The sequence below is a fragment of the Monodon monoceros genome, unplaced genomic scaffold (genome assembly GCF_005190385.1).
Source record: "Monodon monoceros isolate NGI ecotype Baffin Bay Population unplaced genomic scaffold, NGI_Narwhal_1 Super_Scaffold_21, whole genome shotgun sequence".
In the NCBI taxonomy this organism is placed as follows: Eukaryota; Metazoa; Chordata; class Mammalia; order Artiodactyla; family Monodontidae; genus Monodon; species Monodon monoceros.
Genome location: NW_021703778.1, coordinates 109,281,870 through 109,304,933, shown reverse-complemented (window position 1 = coordinate 109,304,933; position 23,064 = coordinate 109,281,870). Strand labels below are relative to the sequence as shown.

The following is a 23,064-nucleotide window of genomic DNA, read 5'->3' as shown; positions in this document are numbered from 1 at the left end:
ATACTGTCCTACTCAAGTATATGAGATGAATCTTGGAGTCTGTTAAAATTATAGAGGTCCTTTTACTGGAAAAGACCTTTTACAGATCTTTTAAAGTCTATGAAATTGATTTTAGCTTACAAGTCAAGGAGCTAGCAGAAAGATTTCTCCCAAACTATGAGTTAGACTAAGTCACTGGACAGATGCAGGCCACCTTCATACCATTTTCCATATATGTCTTAATTATAAGTCACTGCTCAGTAATCTCAGAGAAACTAGTCAAAGTTTCTACCAAAACAATCTTTGATAGATTCCATGTAATACAAACGAGAGAGTGATGACTATCTCATAGCAAAAAACTGCTTTCAAAGTTATTTTCATATTCTAGTAACTCACAGGATGATTTCTAAATAGCATGCATTTCTTGGTTGCTTACTTTACTCAACTTCTCTGTTAGTTAAGACCTAACCCCTTATAGAACATGCACTGTCCCTTTCATCATCATATTGTTTTATCCTCCCAAAGCAGCTGGTCCTTCATAACCTCAGACTCAGAAGAGATGCCTTATGACATCAGTATTACATGTTCACCTTCTGAATTTTTAAACATACCTATCGTCATAAGCATTGAGAAAGAGTTGACAGAACTGCATATATGATCTTTCTTTCTCCACTGACAAAGCTCTAGAAAGAGCAGCTTGAATTGACTACCTTCTTGCTGATTCTTCTCTCTTTAAACATTTGAGACCTAGTTTCTAATACTTTCACTATGTTAAAATGGTTCTACCAGGAAGTCCCAAATAACCCTCCAAAGGTCAAAGCCAACAGCCTTTTTTCAGTCCACAGTCTTCAGGACATGTCTCCAGTCCCTTTACGGTATTAACCTTTTCCTTAATATACCCAAAGCACTCTGAGCAGAGACTGGGCCATGGTAAGCACTCAATAATGTTAGTAAAGTCACTACTATTATTCATTCTTCAAATTCTATTCTCTCATGTCCTTGGCATCTTATTCCCTTCCATCCCTAACTGGTTTGTTGTGGTCATGGCCACCTCCTCCTCCCATGTCCTAAAGTCAACTTTTCCATAGCCCGTTTCCTCAGGCTTCTTTTCCTTTTATTACAAATTTTTGCACCATTTAATTACAGCATTTTAACCTAGCCTAATATACATATAATCTCTAGATGTTGCATATTCTATTGATGATAACCCTTTCATAGTAAAAGTTGCTTCTTCAATTTCTTGACTTATAATCCCGCTTAGCTTTCCCCTGGGCTATTACAAATGTAAAAGTGGATTTTGTAAGTAGAATTTACATGAACACCACATATATATGATAAACCCAAAATATGCCTGCTAAAACTCTTATTGCTGTAGCATTAAGTAAATGTAAGGCTCAGACAGAGCAGGAGGTTCTCATCTGTTGATTGCACTTGTGTGATTGCATTTCTCAGTCATTACTGATGACTCTTACAAGGGGCACCCTTTGAATAACCCACAAAGTTTGTCAAACACCCAAGCCTTCTGTAAGGAAGTAACCTCACCACCCTATTAGTGTCTCACAGATTCTCAGTAGCACAGCATCTTTCTGCTTGAATCTATGTGCATTTGATCTCAAATGCCTCTCTGCATATGAATCCCAGGAAGCAGTAGAAGAAATGTGCTGAATAGCATTACAAAGTCGGGGCCTGTGCAGGCCTCCAACGATGAACTTACTTTTGAATCATTAAAAAATACAAACTAACCCTCTTGTTTTGTTTCAGAAAACATGTACATTAATAACGGAATATTAATGCAATAATGAAATATTGCTCCTGGAGATGCAAGTTATAAAGTGCGTTGGTTTGCTTTGTGAATTACTATGGCAAATTCGATCTAAGATGAAAGTAGGACCATTTTGAAAATAATTCTAACATTTCTTTATAAAAGTCTGCATTCTTATAAAGCAGCTGTGCCAATTAAGCTTTTGTTATCAGCTTCAGAATCATCCCTCTGGGGCTGGGGCTGGGACTCTGCAAATCCCATTTCTACTCAGGCCGATGCTCCATGTAAGGCAATGTCACAGGGGGCACTAAGGGCTGAAAGGGGAAGGGAGACGCTCTCTGTGGGCTTCCTGGCTGGTTCTGTTAGCACCAACCCAGTGGTGTCTCTTCACCCTAACAGTCGCAGTTCCTTCCAGTGACTGTAGCTGAACACAGTTTGCTGCTTTTCTAACACTGCAAGATCAGCCTCATCTGCTTTTCCAGAGACACCAGCACGAACTGGTCCACGTTCCCTCTTCAGAGGTCTGAGTGCTAGCTTCATGGGGTCTCTCTAAGCTTTAAGTCTTACTAATTCCAGCCTCTTCTCGTCCCCCTCATCCTGGTGGTAGTACTCGCTTTCCACATTGTTATCTACATGATTTGCCCATGTTCTCATTTTACCCTCTCAGTTGCTAGTTAACAACATTGTACCTAGTTAATTTTTTATATTAAATTCTCTCCGTTCAAACAGATGGGGTGGCTCCCAAACCCTGACTGGACCTCCTGATAAAGAAATTTTGTAGCACATTCCATTTAAATTTCAATTTCTCAGAGTATGTTCTAATGATTATTAAAGCTGTAAGATACTAAAAAAAAAAAAATTGAAAAGGCTTTTGTGTTGAAAAAAGTTAGGGAAACAGCACATTACAACCCTGCTATGGTCTATTACTAGCTAATATATAGCAATGAGAAAATTAAATGCTTTAAGAAATCCTACTGTGAAAATGGCTTAACAATGTGTTCCAAACTTATTTCAACCTGGAAAACTTCTTTACATAATTTTTATTAACATTGTTGAACTTGAGTTCAGTAGAACACACGTTGGGACTTGTTAGTCTTGGCTACTCATTGCATGTTTAACTTACAACCCTTTCAAATCACTTTATATTTTATAGGCAGATCATAAAACATTAGTCATCCATTAAAATCTGTAGGCTAAGTATGAAAATATTTACTATTTTTAAATATTCAAATAAATTATGCATATGTATAACCTTGATTAATATATGTTTCCACATGTATGTGTATATAACAGATGATATTTGTTAAATAAATTAGATATTAAATGATTAGGGTCTTGGAATCAGTTCTGCCTAACAGAATTCCCACTCATAATATATTGTAACCGTATCAGCCAAATACTATTACTAGGAGCTCTTAGTCAGACACAGAAATTGTCTTCTTACAAAGCTGATGTCTGACTTGTTGGTCTACTTGTATTTACAGCTATTAAAATCAACATCTGAATTACAGATAAAAGGTTATGTGTACATGACTGTTTGAACGGAAAAATAAAGAGATTCTTATACTTTCATAAACAGCATTGCTGCATAATGCTAAGGTCCATCCCAGTTTAATCCATGCTCAATAAAATAATCTAAAACAGAATCAACTTTATCATTACACTCTCAACACAAGAAACCCCAGATTGCTCAAATATATAAACAAACAACCAGGACTGAACGTATACCAGAAAAATCATATTACTTTTGCAATAACTAATACAGTATTTTACAAAAAATAAACTATATTGGAGTTTCATTTAAATACTTCCTGGTATGCTAATACCTATATGTTCTGCAGATTTCATTCTATTCATTGTATGAATGTAATTCCCATAAGCCATACGAATATAATAAAATTTTTTAGAGAATAATTGCTAGGTAGTAGTCATGGAGTTAGGGTTATACATGTAACATCTTGAATCTTTTCCCAAAAAACCCCCCAAATCCTGCAAACTTAGTAATATCACCCCCATTTTACAGATGAGAAAACTGAGGTTCGAGAGGTTGAAAAGCTTTCTTCTAATTACGCAATTTCTATTTGCTAGAGAATGGACCCCTTCTGTGACAAAATCCTGAACTCACATGGGTCTTTGAAATGGTAAATGATTGTGGTAACAGAGATGTTCCACTGCAATTCAAAATCAGTTCAGGCAATGTGTTTCTTTATTATTACTAAGAATAGTTTACTAGACTTTGTAATAAATCAAATCAGGACTGTAAAGAAAACAAGACAAAACAAAATCCTCTTCACAAACATAAAAAAAACAGTGTAAGTTTTACTCTAACTTGATCTTTGTTAGATGCGATCACATAAAATACTCCACCAATAGCTATGACAAATGTACTTTATATTTCAATGTGTCAAACCATTTCAATGCTCTGAAACTATGTTGAAGCTGGCAGGCAAGCAGACTATATTAAATTTTTCTCTGGAATCGACTTCAATTCTAGACTGAATTATTGGAATTTTAGTGACCCTAAAAAAGGCTGTCAGAAATGATTTCAACACAGAGTTTTCAAATCTAATGCTCTTTTACACATACTTCACATAAAATAATATAGTTCCAATATAAACAAACCAGTCAAAAACAACATTCTATTTGTTCTTGTAATTTTGTACACATTTTGATACTGATTTGTCACAGCAGATTCTTAAATGTATTTGCTTCTTAAGAGAAAACTCACAGGCTTTACTTTATAATTCAATAGTTTGTTTGGATATGATGCAGTTATAATGTCTGCCCAAAATGTTTCTTTTATTTTTAAAGTACATCAGCACAATAAACAGCTAGCTAATAGCTATTAGCAGTCCTGGGTTTCCCAAAACTACTTTCTACTTTGTTTTGTTTTTTGCACATAGAACAAAATTGTCTTAAGTGATTTCCAGCAATGCACAACCAGTTGCACTGCGAGTCCAATTAGCCGTCTGTGAAAGGGGAGGTGGCTTGTATCCTTTTTCTAGTTCTGACAGGAGGGCAGGCGTCTTTCACTGCATGGAAGTCCTGAAACTAGGAATGTACAAAGCAATTCAATCCTGAATTTATTCTATTTTTCTAAGAATTAAAAACACATTGTACATGCATCTATATTTTTGCCATTGCTCCTGCAGCTGGCTGCTTTACACAATATCAATATCATGCTCCTGGCAAAGAATGTCACATCTCAAGAAGTGTTAATGTAAGAAAAGGGAGAAATAAAATGGAAAGCCAGTTTACTAACTTATCAACACATCATTTTAAACTTCTACCGCTTGTAGAAGATACATTTTTTCTACCGTATGAAGCCACAGCTGGGTATCTAACTTGATCTTTGGATTGTCTAGCCCTGTGACAGACAGCAAGGAGCCAGAGGGGATCCCACAGTAAAGAGTCCAGCTCAGAAGTGGGCCTGGTTAAATCCACACCTGCAGCCTTTAACTCTGCCCAGCACCAGAGAAACTGATGACACAAGGGCCAGTGCCATTCAACTGGAAGTGACAGCCAACCGTCCCCAACCCAGTGCTAAAGGTGAATGCAGTTAACAACAAAGCAATGCACCTGCCTGCACACACACAAACGCATACACACACTTATTTTCAGATGGGTCATTTTAAGATATTCATTTTACTCATAGTGTTAAGGGATAAACACTATCTAGCTTAGTAGAATTCCAAATTGAAATAGGAAATTCTATGGTATTCTTGGTTTTATAATATTTTATTGTGTGAACTGAGGCCCACTGTTTAGACTTTTGTGTATTAGTCCTGAGGCAAGAAGATCATTAATATCTGCTTTTTCAAATGATTTTCCGAAAATAAAATGATCTTTAAGAATTACAGACTATCATCATTGCCCTGTGCTTAAGTTAACAGCTTTTCTCTTCATTTAAGAACAGTCTCCTGTGGCAGTCTGAGGCATAGTCACATTCCTAATCTTTCATAAGGTTCAACTCCTTAGCCAAATGATTTGTTAACGATTTGTTTCCTCTTTTGTTTATTTTGACTGGCAAACATCTGATACGTAGCAATCCTAAAAATTTCACTGTAATCCAATTAGGATCAGCCTGGCTCACCAATATGGGATGAATTTACACTGAATTGTAAGCTTGGACATGAGCTAACAAGTTAGCAATCGGCAGCAGGTTAGATCTCTTCTGAATTCCTGCTGTTACTCGTGGAACAGTTTTGGCAGTCAATTCATAAACTATAGGTAAGGACATGCTTACTTCCCTCAAAATCATGTCCATTAGCTTCAGAAATGAAGACTAGCTTTTCTTACAAAATAATTTCCAAGGTTTTACAAAGGGGAAGGAAAAGTCGACCTTGGATGAGTATGTCTATGTATCAGTGTAAGGAAATATCTTCAACAAGAATTTGGAACTTTAAAGGTAGCCAGGACGTAGATAGGTCATGCAGTCTAGGCCTTTCGATTGCACTTAAAGAAAGCTGGTTTCCACCTTTGGCTGACTTTATTTCATGTAACTATGACAAAATCACAATCAAGACACTCAACGTTTCTTTGATATCTAGGCTTCCAAGAAGAAGCAACAGACATGTCTCCCAATTTAATCTATTCCCTAATGGGAATAATTTCGACACTAGTCATGTAAACTAGCAAAGAGCACCAGTCTGACTCATAACATTACTAAACTATTTTTTAACTAAGACTTATTTTTGTTTCAGGAGCATAATTTTAATCCATTTTTTCCTAAATAACAATCTATGTTCAATACGTATGCCTGCATTATTAACACAGCACCAATTGCTACAACCAGTGCTAACTTGGGACTAATTAACACTAGCTATTGCCTAGTCATATCATTTATCTGTATATTGATCTAGTATTGTCTGACTCACTATGACAAGGAGTAGTTTTTGCTATGCCTTAGCAATCGACATCATCTAGATGAAAGATATAGTTAAAACCAGACAGAAATAATCAATGAGTAGTTGGATATACAGTTTGGAACATGAAGGGGAGTTCAGAACTGAACATGTTGCTTTCCAAGTCATAAAGGTAGACATCCAAAAGCAGATTCTGTGAACAGCCACCATCGTGGTGCTTCCTTCCTCTATTTCTTACTATATTGTTCTCACTCTGTTTCCTCATCTTTATTTTTCTTAACATCTTTATTGAAGTATAATTGCTTTACAATGGTGTGTTAGTTTCTGCTTTATAACAAAGTGAATCAGCTTTACAAATACATACATCCCCATATCTCCTCCCTCGTGCATCCCCCTCCCACCCTCCCTATCCTACCTGTCTAGGTGGCCAAAAAGCACCTAGCTGCTCTCCCTGTGCTATGTGGCTGCTTCCCACTAGCTATCTATTTTACATGTGGTAATATATATAAGTCCATGCCACTGTCTCACTTTGTCCCAGCTTACCCTTCCCCCTCCCTGTGTCTTCAAGTCCATTCTCTACATGTGCCTCTTTATTCCTGACCTGCCCCTTGGTTCTTCAGAACCATTTTTTTTTCTTTTTTTTTCAGATTCCATATATATGTGTTAGCATACGGTATTTGTTTTTCTCTTTCTGACTTACTTCACTCTGTATGACAGATTCTAGGTCCATCCACCTCACTACAAATAACTCAATTTCATTTCTTTTTATGGCTGAGTAATATTCCATTGTATATATGTGCCACATCTTCTGTATCCATTCATCTGTCGATGGACACTTAGGTTGCTTCCATGTCCTGGCTACTGTAAAGGGAGCTGCAGTGAACATTGTGGTACTTGACTCTTTTTGAATTATGGTTTTCTCAGGGTATATGCCCAGTAGTGGGATTGCTGGGTCATATGGTAGTTCTATTTGTAGTTTTTTAAGGAACCTCCATACTGTTCTCCATAGTGGCTGTATCAATTTACATTCCCACCAACAGTGCAAGAGGGTTCCCTTTTCACCACACCCTCTCCAGCATTTATTGTTTGTAGATTTTTTGATGATAACCATTCTGACTGGTATGAGGTGATACCTCGCTGTAGTTTGCATTTGCATTTCTGTAATGATTAGTGATGTTGAGCATCCTTTCATGTGTTTGTTGGCAATCTGTATAACTTCTTTGCAGAAATGTCTATTTAGGTCTTCTGCCCATTTTTTGGATTGGATTGTTTGTTTTCTTGATATTGAGCTGCATGAGCTGCTGGTATATTTTGCAGATTAATCTTTTGTCAGTTGCTTCATTTGCAAATATTTTCTCCCACTCTGAGGGTTGTCTTTTCATCTTCTCTATGGTTTCCTTTGCTGTGCCAAAGCTTTTAAGTTTCATTAGGTCCCATTTGTTTATTTTTGTTTTTATTTCCATTTCTCTAGGAGGAGGGTCAAAAAGGATCTTGCTGTGATTCATGTCATAGAGTGCTCTGCCTATGTTTTCCTCTAAGAGTTTTATAGTGTCTGGCCTTACATTTAGGTCTTTGATCCGTTTTGAATTTATTTTTATGTAGGGTGTTAGGGAGTGTTCTAATTTCATTCTTTTACATGTAGCTGTCCAGTTTTCCCAGCACCACTTATTGAAGAGGCTGTCTTTTCTCCATTGTATATTCTTGCCTCCTTTATCAAAAAATAAGTTGATCATATGTGTGGGGGTTTATCTCTAGGCTTTCTATCCTGTTCCATTGATCTATATTTCTGTTTTTGTGCCAGTACCATACTGTCTTGATTAGTGTAGCTTTGTAGTATAGTCTGAAGTCCGGGAACCTGATTCCCCCAGCTCTGTTTTTCTTTCTCAAGATAGCTTTTGCTATTTGAGGTCTTTTGTGTTTCCATACAAATTGTGAAATTTTTTGTTCTAGTTCTGTAAAAAATCCCATTGATAGTTTGAAAGGGATTGCACTGAATCTATAGATTGCTTTGAGCACTATAGTCATTTTCACAATGTTGATTCTTCCAATCCAAGAACATGGTATATCTCTCCACCTGTTTGTATCATCCTTAATTTCTTTCATCAGTGTCTTATAGTTTTCTGCACATAGGTCTTTTGTCTCCTTAGGTAGGTTTATTCCTAGGTATTTTATTCTTTTTGTTGCAATGGTAAATGGCACTGTTTCCTTAAATTCTCTTTCAGATTTCTCATCACAGAGATTTCTGTGCACTAATTTTGTATCCTGCTACTTTACCAAATTCATTGACTAGCTCTAGTAGTTTTCTGGTAGCATCTTTAGGATTCTCTATGTACAGTATCATGTCATCTGCAAACAGTGACAGCTTTACTTCTTCTTTTCCAATTTGGATTCCTTTTATTTTTCTTCTCTGATTGCTGTGGCTAAAACTTCCACAACTATGTTGAATAATAGTGGTGAGTATGGACAGCCTTGTCTTGTTCCTGATCTTAGTGGAATTGGTTTCAATTTTTCACCATGGAGAACGATGTTGGCTGTAGGTTTGTCATATATGGTTTATTATGTTGAGGTAAGTTTCCTCTCTGCCTACTTTCTGGAGTGTTTTTATCATAAATCGGTGTTGAATTTTGTCAAAAGCTTTTTCTGCATCAATTGAAATGATCATAGGGTTTTTCTCCTTCAGTTTGTTAATATGGTGTATCACGTTGATTGATTTGCGTATATTGAAGAATCCTTGCATTCCTGGAATAAACCCCACTTGATCATGATGTATGATCCTTTTAATGTGCTGTTGGATTCTGTTTGCTAGTATTTTGTTGAGGATTTTTGCATCTATGTTCATCAGTGATATTGGCTTGTAATTTTCTTTCTTTGTGACATCTTTGTCTGGTGTTGGTATTAGGGTGATGGTGGCCTCGTAGAATGAGTTTGGGAGTGTTCCTCCCTCTGCTATATTTTGGAGGAGTTTGAGAAGGATAGGAGCTAGCTGTTCTCTCAATGTTTGATAGAATTCGTCTGTGAAGCCATCTGGTCTTGGGCTTTTGTTTGTTGGAAGATTTTTAATCACAGTTTCAATTCCAGTGCTGTGATTGGTCTTTTTATATTTCCTATTTCTTCCTGGTTCAGTCTCAGAAAGTTGTGCTTTTCTAAGAATTTGTCCATTTCTTCCAGGTTGTCCATTTTATTGGCATAGAGGTGCTTGTAGTAATCTCTCATGATCCTTTGTATTTCTGCAGTGTCAGTTGTTACTTCTCCTTTTTCATTTCTAATTCTATTGATTTGAGTCTTCTCCCCTTTTTTGTTGATGAGTCTAACGGTTTATCAATTTTGTTTATCTTCTCAAAGAACCAGCTTTTAGTTTTATTGATCTTTGCTACTGTTTCCTTCATTTCTTTTTCATTTATTTCATTTACTTATGATTTCATTCCTTCTGCTCACTTTGGGAGTTTTTTTATTCTTCTTTCTCTAATTGATTTAGGTGTAAGCTTAGGTTGTTTATTTGAGACGTTTTTTGTTTCTTGAGGTAGGACTGTATTGCTATAAACTTCTTAGAACTGCTCTTGCTGCATCCCATAGGTTTTGGGTCAGAGTGTTTTCACTGTTATTTGTTTCTAGGTATTTTTTGATTTCCTCTTTGATTTCTTCAATGATCTCTTGGTTATTAAGTAGTGTATTGTTTAGCTTCCATGTGTTTGTATTTTTTACAGATTTTTTTTCCTGCAATTGATATCTAGTCTCATAGCCTTGTGGTCGGAAAAAAAGATACTTGATACGATTTCAATTGTCTTAAATTTACCGAGGCTTGATTTGTGACCCAAGATATGATCTATCCTGGAAAATGTTCCATGAGCACTTAAGAAAGTGTATTCCTTGTTTTTGGATCGAATAGCCTATAAATATCAATTAAGTCCATGCTGTTTAATGTATCATTTAAAGCTTCTGTTTCCTTATTTATTTTCATTTTGGATGATTTGTCCAGTGATGAAAGTCAGGTGTTAAAGTCCCCTACTATGAATGTGTTACTGTTGATTTCCCCTTTTATGGCTGTTACCATTTGCCTTATGTATTGAGGTGCTCCTATGTTGGGTGCATAAATGTTTATAATCGTTATATCTTCTCCTTGGATTGATCCCTTGATCATTATGAAGTGTCCTTCTTTGTCTCCTGTAACATTCTTTAAAGTCTATTTTGTCTGATATGAGAATTGCTACTCCAGCTTTCTTCTGATTTCCATTTGCATGGAATATCTTTTATCCATCCCCTCACTTTCAGTCTGTATGTGTCCCTAGGTCTGAAGTGTGTCTCTTGTAGACAGCATATATACTGGTCTTGTTTTTGTATCCATTCAGCCAGTCTATGTCTTATGTTTGAAACATTTAATCCATTTACTTTTAAGGTAATTATCGATATATATGTTCCTTTTACCATTTTCTTAATTGTTTTGGGTTTGTTTTTGTAGGTCTTTTCCTTCTCTTATGTTTCCTCCCTAGAGAAGTTCCTTTAGCATTTGTTGTAGAGCTGGTTTGGTGGTGCTGAATTCTCTTAGCTTTTGTCTGTAAAGGTTCTCATTCCTCCCTCGAATCTGAATGAGATCCTTGCTAGGCAGAGTAATCTTGGTTGTAGGTTTTTCCCTTTCATCACTTTAAATATGTCCTGCCACTCCCTTGTTGCTTGCAGAGTTTCTGCTGAAAGATCAGCTGTTAACCTTACGGGGATTCCCTTGTATGTTATTTGTTTTTCCTTTACTGCTTTTAATATTTTTTCTTTGTATTTAATTTTTGATAGTTTGATTAATATGTGTCTTGGTGCGTTTCTCCTTGGATTTTTCCTGGATGGCGCTCTCTGGGCTTCCCGAACTTGCTTGACTATTTCCTGTCCAATATTAGGGAAGTTTTCAACTTTAATCTCTTCAAATATTTTCTCAGTCCCTTTCTTTTTCTCTTCTTCTTCTGGGACCCCTATAATTCGAATGTTGGTGTGTTTAATGTTGTCCCAGAGGTCTCTGAACTGTCCTCAATTCTTTTCATTCTTTTTTCTTTATTCTGCTCTGCAGTAGTTATTTCCACTATTTTATCTTCCAGGTCACTTATCCGTTCTTCTGCCTCAGTTATTCTGCTATTGATTCCTTCTAGAGAATTTTTAATTTCTTTTATTCTGTTGTTCATCATTGTTTGTTGGCTCTTTGGTTCTTCTAGGTCCTTGTTAAACATTTCTTGTATTTTCTCCATTCTATTTCCAAGATTTTGGATCATCTTTACTATCATTATTCTGAATTCTTTTTCAGGTAAACTGCTTATTTCCTCTTCATTTGTTTGGGCTGATGGGTTTTTACCTTGCTTCTTCATCTGCTGCATGTTTCTCTGTCTTCTCATTTTGCTTAACTTACTGTGTTTGGGGTCTCCTTTTCGCAGGCTGCAGGCTCATAGTTCCCGCTGTTTTTGGTGTCTGCCCCTAGTGGCTAAGGTTGGTTCAGTGGGTTGTATAGGCTTCCTGGTGGAGGGGACTAATGCCTGTTTTCTGGTGGATGAGGCTGGATCTTGTCTTTCTGGTGGGCAGGACCTTGTCCGGTGGTGTATTTTGGGGTCCCTGTGACCTTATTATGATTTTAGGCAGCCTCTCTGCTAATGCGTGGGGCTGTGTTCCTAGCTTGTTAGTTGTGTGGCATAGGGTGTCCAGCACTGTAGCTTGCTGGTCGTAGAGCTGAGGTTTGGTGTTGAGATGGAGATCTCTGGGAGAGCTTTTGCCATTTGATACTATGTGGAGCCAGGAGGTCTCTGGTGGACCAATGTCCTGAACTCGGCTCTCCCACCTCAGAGGCACAGGCCTCTGACACCCGGCCGGAGCACCAAGACCCTGTCAGCCACACGGCTTTTGAGAAGTCTGAGGTCTCTGCCTGCATTCAGTAGGTGCTCTGTAGAAGTTGTTCCACATGTAGATGTATTTCTGATGTATTTGTGGGGAGAAGTTGATCTCCATGTCTTACTCCTCCACCATCTTGAAGGTCTCTTCTCATTTTTAAAATGGAGCAAAAGGGTCATACTTCAGGGATTTCTTTTGATAATGTATTTTTTCCCAAGGAGCATTAAGTTTTATTAAGTGACAGAATGTAGTGTCACTTAGTTATATGGGTAAGGTGATTATTTGCAAAATAAATAAACTACAGATTTTTATCTCAGCATTTAACAAACATGACTGTAATCCAATTTGTATGATGTTATGCCTGGTAATTTTTAACTTTTATATTTCATACACAAGCATACAGATTACTGAGAGCAAACATGCACATACACATACACACACATACACTCTCCTCCAAGATACATTAGAGGCTTCCCCACATGCTCAACCCCCTTCAAGATGTGTTCCCAGGTTGGTTAGTAAAAGCTCCCTTAAGCACTAGCAACAGGGCCACTCCCACTACCAAGGCTGACATGCTTAGTGGATATGTATCTGCATCTTCATAAACTAAACTGGGTCTGCAAAGTCAAATAAATCAAACAAGAAAATGGGCACCATATTTTTTTAAATCCATCCCAAGTGCAGAATATACTCAATTGTCTGATAAATTGGTTAAAATTGGTGCCACTATTATTGAGTCACTGAAGAGTTTATTTCTGTCACCATATTAACTGTGTCATGTAGCAATTGCACCTAATGAACTTAATGTGGCTTATGGCTATGCACTGCTTCCTCTCAGAAACAAAATCTAAATGTTCCCAAGTCTGGCAAAACTGGCATCCAATACTATCTCAGTAGAGGCACACAAGCACTAAGGTTCCATTCTGGCCTCTGGCTAATGTATTTTTATTTCATGTTTTCTTGAAATATAAGATGTTCACACTAAAGTGCTCAGCAGCTTTCAAAAACAAAAAAAGCCACAGAAGAAATCTGTGGTTTGTTTTTGACAAGTTCACGGCACACAAAATTTCTACAACTCATGACAGGGTGGTTGAAGAGGATTCTCAAATAAGATTAATCACGAAGGCAGTAACTTATGGACTTTTACCCACATGAACTGAAATGGAATCATTCTTGGAAGTAAAAGGAGCATGGAAGGAAAATAAGAACAGGCTTTTAAAAACCACTACAACACTTCTATAAATTTCTGGAATGATATGAAAGCCATACCATAATGCTCAACTCTACTTGACACTCAAGGACCTACCTTGTTATAACTGAAAGTGTTAGAAGGTTCTTCCGATATTTACAGAAGTGAACTCACCAAACACTGAGATGCAATGGTCAACATTATAATGAGTCTGCAATGTAGTTGGATACCCATATCGATTTTTTTTTTTTACACCATTCTGTAGTTTTGCCTTTTGTGCTCCTCGTTGAAGGAAGATTTCATAAGGTTTTAAAGGTAAATCTGAGCTCTTCTTGTCAACAACATATTTAAATTTTAGAGGTTTTTTTCCTCCTTTTTCTCTAAAAGTGCCCCCACTTCATTGTTTCTGCCACTTAGGAGCTATTTGCCCAGTGTTGCTCCTGCTGCAACTCTTCCTTCATGGAGCTCAAAAGGCATAGCTTCTCTCAAAGGACATCTAAATGTGGCAATCAGTCTTACTCCTCCCCCTCCAAAGCACAAGAGTCTCCGGACAAAGCCGTCCTTCAGTTTTGCCCACGTGTGCTGGAGCTAACCCCTAGATCATGCTACTCCAACTCCCTTCTTACAACCCAATCACTCTCAAAACAGCCAAATCTCTGCTCTTCCATGACTGAGCAGGGCTGACCTCAAAATAAAACTTTAAAGTCTAAAGCTATGGCAATTAAAATTTCACAGTGCAAATAAATCTTGCCAATTGCTCTCTGGCAATAACTTCAAGGATGCTATTTCTCTACAACGGATCATGACTATAAATGGTATCTAGCACCCTTTAGCCCCAAGGACACCAAAGCCTGTGAAAGCGTAAACATATTGGATAAATTCAACTTCGCAGTAACTGCACTTAAGTAAACTGGGCATCGGAATAATGGACTGAACAGTGCCGTGTTAAAGGTTGATAGCAAGTCTGAACAGGGCAGTGGCAGAGCTGTCATGTCCACTGCTGTCAGGTGAGACCTCGACATTGCCAAGAAGGGGTCGAACAGAACAGGCTCTAAGACTTCAAAGGCTCCTAGATCTAGTAGAAGGGTCGGGAGCTCTACTGACCTTTGGCGGGCTAGTCCCCAGAGGGAAACAGCACCAACAACATGCATGGGAAACAAGCTCATCTTTAGGGGCCAATGCAGTAGCCTGGGCGTGAACTAGGCACGAGTGGAAGAGCATCCCATTTGTAACTGAAGTCTGATTTGAAGGACTGACTGCTGAATCGGGGCATACAGAAGTTACATCATATCCCCAATACCTTACCTAAATTTCCATACATAGAACATGTTCCTCACCAGGTGTTGGTACTTAGGATTTTCTTTTAGCTTAATTCCCTGTAAGTGCATCACTACTACGCTTAACAAATACCTGCAGACTACTAAACTGAAGGGTGATAATTTGCCATGCAAAACTAGCCTTTTACACACAGACAAAAGTGAAGAAGTTAAGTAGTTACCTTGATAAATCAGATTTGGGGCAGGAGGGCGGTACCAGAAATATCTATTTTCTTTGATTTGAATCCAAGTCTGTCTTAGGAAAAACCGTCAGGCACACACCCACAGGAGCCACCCCCTCCACAGCCAGTGCCTTCCTTCCCTCCTTCTGCCCACATTCATTCCCACTCCCAGCTGTGCTGGCAGCAGAAGCTTCACGACATGCTTGCTCTGTCCTTCCTGTTTGGCTAGTCAAGGGTCTCGTGGTGTTGCCTTAACTATCTCCCTCCTAGGTGGTACACCAATAAAAATAACAGGAGCAGCTAACACTTATTGGGCACTTACATGGTTATTCACTTAGTCTTCTATGCGGTCCTATAAATTAGTTTTCTATTTTTATCTTCATCTTACAGAGGCTTGTGTGCCTCTACTGAGATGCCAACGTTCTAAGCAGGCTTGTTGACAGCTACACGACTAACAAGAGAGTCATGATTTGAATCCAGGTGTTTTGTTTTTTGTGGTACGCGGGCCTCTCACTGTTGTGGCCTCTCCCATTGTGGAGCACAGGCTCCGGACGCACAGGCTCAGCGGCCACGGCTCATGGGCCCAGCCGCTCCACAGCATGTGGGATCCTCCCGGACCAGGGCACGAATCCGTGTCCCCTGCATCGGCAGGCGGACTCTCAACCACTGCGCCACCAGGGAAGCCCCAAAACTTATTATTTTTCTATAAAGGACAACAAAATAGTGAAAACGTGGATTTTAGAATCCAATCATTTCTTCAGTGTAGTATTTCTCTCCTTTCCCCTCCCAGTTTGGACTCCAGTGACTGCAAATACAAAACTCTAAGCATATAAGCCAAGTAAAGGCATAGCCACTGCTAGCCTGCTAGGGATTTTCCACATTTATTAAAACAAGGAAAAACTGGTTATCCTTAGATACTTAGGTAGATACACCCTTAAGTACCTAATTTCGAAATATCAGTTCTTCTCATTTTGCTTTTTCTCTACAATACATGACTTCCAGCTATCCCCTGGACTGAGTATCTTACATTACTTTATGCATCCTTGTATATTTCTTGAGTTAATTATAAATATTATTTAGTTTCATTTAATTTTAAGTAATTTCTTTCAGAGAAGAGAGCTTCTTTTATACAAAGCACTTTCAAAGGCTAAGCATCACCCTTTCCTAGTACCACTTCTTTACATTCAAACTCTGTTTTTCCTTTACTATATGTGATGAAAGTCTTAAAGCCAGGGTTCTGAACCTAGGGTTCATAGGGTCCATAGGATGGATTCACTAGTTTTTGAGTCCTGAAATACATGCAGAATTTTGCAAGTGTGTAGAAAACATGCGAAGGGTGGTACTATTAAGATATTCACAACTTTCATCAGATCTTTAAGAGTCTATGTTCTCAAATTTAGTACCAAATGAATTATGGTACTATAATGTTATGCAAATTATGACATTTATTTATACTAGAACCCTCACTAAAGCTGAGCAGCGTCACAGGCGGACTCAGCAGCAGAGGTGCCCTTGCTCACCTGCCAGCAGCACATGCTACAAGCTCACATGTAAGTAAACTGTCCAGGGCCTCCCATAGGGGAACCGCCATTGCCCCAGATAGAACTTCAGGATCTGAGCTGAGCTGGACCTGACACTGTGTACCAGGGCTTTTGTGTACATTGGAAAAAACTCTCAAGGTTCTTCCTGTGACAGACTTAAGAGTCCTGAACGTGGGCTTGGCTCCTGGAACATGGACCAACTCTCAGTTCTCAACAGCCCCCTAGACTGGGCATCTTTGCGCAGCACGCAGACCGCACAACTGGTTTCAGTGTCACACAATTTGAAGAATGAGAAAACTTCAGTTAATGCCAGTTGTCATGTTCCATCACTCTTGAGGGAAAGGGGAGACCACTACAAACTTACACAGCTTCACTGATTTTATTTCCCAATCAGTCTCACTTGAGAGTCTTAACCTGCGTGTACCAAGTTAGGTAAAATATGAAAAATCTATTCTGATGTAACTAGTTTCACTTTCTTGCTTCTTATTTTAAGAATTGAATAACCAAATAGAGCTTGAAATTCGACCTTGGCTGGAATCTACATGCCCACTTATGAGCTCTGTGACTTCTGAGTCTCAGTTTCTTAAAGTGTCTGGTACAGCACTAGCACAGAGTAGGAGTCAATATATAGAATTCACCATTGTCACTGTCATCATTATCATCATCTCTGGAGCAGTCAAATGCCTACCATTTATAACTGGACTCTCTGTAATCCCATATTAAATGTGAAAAAACAGTCTATAAAATACCGAAATTAAAATTGATATTGGGCCCACACATATGGTAACCTAATTTATGATAAAGGCAATACCGCTGGGAGAGGGAGAAGATAATGCCAGTTAAATAAATGGTGCTGGATTATTTAGATACCCATATGGGCCCCAACCTCATGCCACATACAAAAATTAATTCCAGAGCGTTTGAGAGCTCAAAGGTTTTTTAATAAATACTTATCAACATCTCCATGATGTTGAAGTAGGCAGACTTCTTAAATAGAACACAAATATTTCTAAGTAGGAAAAATATTAATTGCACTATATTAAAGTTAAGAATTTCTATTCACCTGTACACAATTTAGAGTGAAAAGGAAATATTCAGAGGGAGAGGTGATATTTGCATCTAGCAAAGAGATATAGATCTAAAATATATAAGGAGCTCCCACAAATTAATTTCTTAAGGCAGATAAATAACCCAGCAGAAAAAATAATTGGGCAAAACACTTGAATAGGCACTTCACAAAAGCTGACACTAAATAGCCACTGAACATCCAAAAATGTGTCCAACTTCACTGGTCATCAGGAAATTACAAACTAAAACCACAATATCACATATATCCACCAGAATGGCTAAAAATATAAGAGAGAAAAAAAGAGTTGGCAAAGATACAGAGCCATTGGAATTCTCATATTGCTTAAAGGAGTATAACTTGGTATAATCACTTTGGAAAATTGACAATATTTACAAAAGAGATGCATATACATACCCTATGACTGAGCAAGTAGGCGTCTAGATATACACAAGAGATAAGTACACGTTACCACAAAGACATGTAAGACAATGTTCATATCTACACTATTAGTAATAATTCAGATGCTCTCCAACACTAAAATAAACAAACTGTAGTACATTCTCAAAAGGAAACACTATACAGCAATGAGAATGAACAAACGACAGTGATACATAAGCCTACTGCTAAATTTCACAAACAATGTTGAGCAAAAGAAGTCAAATATAAAGGAATACACACACTACATGATTCCATTTACCTGAAGTTCAAGAACAGCAAAAACTCATCTATGGTGTTAGGAGACAGAATTACTCTTGGAGTAGAAAAGGAAAATGACTTGAAAGGGACACGAGCATGTCTTTCAGGTGCTGGTAATGTTTTATTTCTTGATTAAGGTGTTGGTTATATACAAGCATTACCATTTTTATGCCAACCTGGAAGAAAGTAGTTAATAGTAAGTTTTGGGACATTAAACAAGTGACAGCAGAGTTCCAGACGACCATTAAAGTGACATTTAAAATATTCCTCAGACGTGAATCAAACAGTCAAATGCTAAGACAACAAGCTGAGAAGCTAAGCTTAGAGGAGCTGCTGGGGAGACTTCCATGGTCATGCATGACCCTCGTGGAAGGTGACTGAGAGCCTTCTGCCTTCCATGCATACTTGCAGCAATGGAGAGAGTTCTTGACCTTATAAACTGCTTATTTAAAGAGTGTGTCATTTTGTATATGGGCAAAAAAAATAAATAAATAAAAATAAGTTTTTGAAATAGTTTGCTCCTAAACAAAAAGGACTTGATGTGCGAGATAAAAATTTAAAAAATTGAAAGAATGATACATGCTGATTAAACATAGAATTTCCTTTTAAAAGATCATTAATATTTGCACACAGTTTTATAAAAATACTCTAAAAAAATCACTGGTATGAATGTTTAAACTAGTTTTGAAAAACACATTTTCTATTAAGGTCAGAGTTGAATGTATTTTAAGAAAAATCAAATTTTCTCAAGTATTATTCACTTAAAGTGATACCTGCAAAATGACAATTATTGTGAGTTTGAAATGAAAAAAAAGGAGTGCCAGACTATGGGTATGGGTTTACAATGCAAAAAAAACAAAAACAAAAAACCACACAAAACCAAAAGTAAAATAATTTAATCATAGAAATGTAGATTACACGTTTAGTTCAACTGTATCATTTCCCATATGAGGAAAGACTTCATCACATGCATAGGTCACAGCTTTGACTAACGATAAGACCTGAGCTAGAAGCCTGGGCTCTTGATTCATGGTTCAGTACTAAACCCATTCACAATTCTCACCTTTAGCGTCCAAAAACTAGCTTCAATTTTTTGAAACTGAATTGGCTTAGCTAAATTATGATTTGGGTGTTACATCAATCAAGCCTGAACATTTAAGAAGAGGGAAGATAAACTAGCAGAGTTAAATATAGTCATGACGACTAATATCTAAGAATTGGCCAAACAGTACTTTCTAGCTGGCCTAATCAATTCTTTGCATAGTTTATTTAGCAATGGCAGAAAGAGGGCAGTTTGTGAAAGATAGGCCTAGAAGTTTTAAAAAGATAACACCAAGATTCCCGTGGGAAATCTTCCCATCCTGATAAAACATATTGGCACAGGGATGTATGAAAGCTTCCTAAACCTAACCGTATTAGATTAGGAGGGGGAAAGAGAGTGTTTCCCTCCAACCTGAAACTCAGAACCATAGCACTGCCTGTGGTATACTACTGATTTAATTTGAAGATCTAATACTTTATGTACACTAGATTCACAAAATTAAGCTGGAATCACCTTCATAACAGAAAAGAGACAATGGCCATGCCTTAGCGTAAAGCTTTATTTCCTTTAAGGCTCAATATCACACCAGCATCCTTTCTGCTATTATTCATCTGGACAAGATACCTTTTCACCAAGAAAACCACGAAGCACAGGACTTATTGCCATAATGAAGTTCTTTCAGATCTCTGTTTTTTCTGCAGAGCATAGGAGAAAGGCGTTCATCTCACTAGGCAGCTTATTAGGATTAGCACTGAATAAGACACCACGGAACGTCAGGCCTATCAGTTACTAAACGTGCATCATACAAACTTTGTCTTTGCGAGAACCTCTGCTCTGCATTTGTCATCCACCTGAATAATTAACAAGTACATGCTGCCTGCCAGCAGCTTAGGGAATTAATTTCCCCAGATTAAATTCAGATCACGTCCACAAAAACTCAGACCACACACACACACACACACACTGCACTCCTACCTTTCAACGACTGAAAGGTATGAAACACACTGCACAGCCTCCAACTTTGGAGATTTGAAACTCAAAGATTGTAAAGTCAGACTAGTAATATTTTAAATGTCAGTTTGATGGTCATCTAGAGCTCTGCTGTCACTTGTTTAATGTCCCAACACTTACATTAACTACTTTTCTGCCAGCTTGAAATAAAATGGTAATTCCACAATTCTATATATGCACTATTTTATAAAATCTGTGTGAGTAACTGCATATTCTAAAAATCATATCCATTAAAACCTTTCAGAAAAGCATCAACTGCATGACAAAAAAAAACACCCAAGATACATATGTTCTAACATGGGAAAAAACAAAATTTAAAGCAAAAATCAGATTCAGAGGTTTCTGAATACGTAATAGTGGCTGCAGTGAATTTGTACATTGCTCATTTCATCTGAAGCTAGTAATTATATCTGTTAATCTTCCTTCATCACACAATTAAGCAAGATAAAATGTGTGGCCACAGAGATAAACCCACACACATATGGTCACCTTATCTTTGACAAAGGAGGCAGGAATGTACAGTGGAGAAAGGACAGCCTCTTCAATAAGTGGTGCTGGGAAAATTGGACAGCTACACGTAAAAGAATGAAATTAGAACACTCCCTAACACCATACACAAAAATAAACTCAAAATGGATTAAAGGCCTAAATGTAAGCCCAGACACTATAAAAGTCTTAGAGGAAAACATAGGCAGAACACTCTATGACATAAATCACAGCAAGATCCTTTTTGACCCTCCTCCTAGAGAAATGGAAATAAAAACAAAAATAAACAAATGGGACCTAATGAAACTTAAAAGCTTTTGCACAGCAAAGGAAACCATAAACAAGACCAAAAGACAACCCTCAGAATGGGAGAAAATATTTGCAAATGAAGCAACTGACAAAGGATTAATCTCAAAAATTTACAAGCAGCTCATGCAGCTCAATAACAAAAAAACAAACAACCCAATCCAAAAATGGGCAGAAGACCTAAATAGACATTTCTCCAAAGAAGATATACAGACTGCCAACAAACACATGAAAGAATGCTCAACATCATTAATCATTAGAGAAATGTAAATCAAAACTACAATGAGATATCATCTCACACCGGTCAGAATGGCCATCATCAAAAAATCTACAAACAATAGATGCTGGAGAGGGTGTGGAGAAAAGGGAACACTCTTGCACTGCTGGTGGGAATGTGATTTGGTACAGCCACTATGGAGAACAGTATGGAGGTTCCTTAAAAAACCACTAATAGAACTACCATATGACCCAGCAATCCCACTACTGGGCATATACCCTGAGAAAACCATCATTCAAAAAGAGTCGTGTACCAAAATGTTCATTGCAGCTCTATTTACAATAGCCAGGAGATGGAAACAACCTAAGTGTCCATCATTGGATGAAAGAATCTGTGGCACATATATACAATGGAATATTACTCAGCCATAAAAAGAAATGAAATTGAGCTATTTGTAATGAGGTGGATGGACCTAGAATCTGTCATACAGAGTGAAGTAAGTCAGAAAGAGAAAGACAAATACCATATGCTAACACATATATATGGAATTTAAGAGAAAAAAAATGTCATGAAGAACCTAGGGGTAAGACAGGAATAGACACACACCTACTAGAGAATGGACTTGAGGAAATGGGGAGGGGGAAGGGTAAGCTGTGACAAAGCGAGAGAGTGGCATGGACATATACACACTACCAAACGTAAAATAGACAGCTAGTGGGAAGCAGCCGCATAGCACCAGGGAGATCAGCTCAGTGCTTTGTGACCACCTAGAGGGGTGGGATAGGGAGGGAGACGCAAGAGGGAAGAGATATGGAAACATATGTATATGTATAACTGATTCATTTTGTTATAAAGCAGAAACTAACACACCATTGCAAAGCAATTATACTCCAATAAAGATGTAAAAAAATAAAAAAAATAAAAATGTATGGCCATTAATACAGAGGGAAGATCAGGGATTTTACATTGAAACTCTTCACTGTTAAAATATTGATTTATCATATATAAAACAGAAAAAAGTTTAAAGATCATAAAGCGAGTAGTTTGAAAATTGAATGCATCTCTTTTAATTTCCACTTTCTAATAATTATGTATTGTCCACGTAGTTGATGGTATCAAGAAATAAAAATAAATGGACTTTTTTCCTCAAAAGTGTGATTTTAATGGAAGCTACTTGCTTTATAAGCTACGGGGCATTTGGTAAACTGTACTGCTCATCTTCATTTCAGATCCTTTTTTTTTTTTTTTTTTTTTAATTGTTAGCCACATTCTAAACCACCCTAAATTGTGGAGATGCTCACTGCTGTTAAACACAGTGGGTCCCGGGGGTAAGGTACCTACTAAGGACATCGTGGGCTCCATTCAAGTATGAAGACAATATAAACACATTCCTTATTTTCACTGTAAGTACACTAGGGATCTATTAAAATGTACTCTTATTGCCAGGAAAACTGATCTGTGTTGATATCCTAAGCTTTCATTAGAATGACACAGTTTAAACTTCTAGAACTTTACTCTTTTCAATGAGATGCTCTTACCTCTTTGCT

General features: G+C 37.6%; 1 protein-coding gene across 8 annotated transcripts in view; it reads right to left on the bottom strand.

Moving 5' to 3' along the window:
- NPAS3 (neuronal PAS domain protein 3) overlaps positions 1-23,064 on the bottom strand; it is an 862,041-nt gene that overhangs the window by 698,632 nt on the left and 140,345 nt on the right. The gene's annotated exons all lie outside the window — the stretch shown is intronic.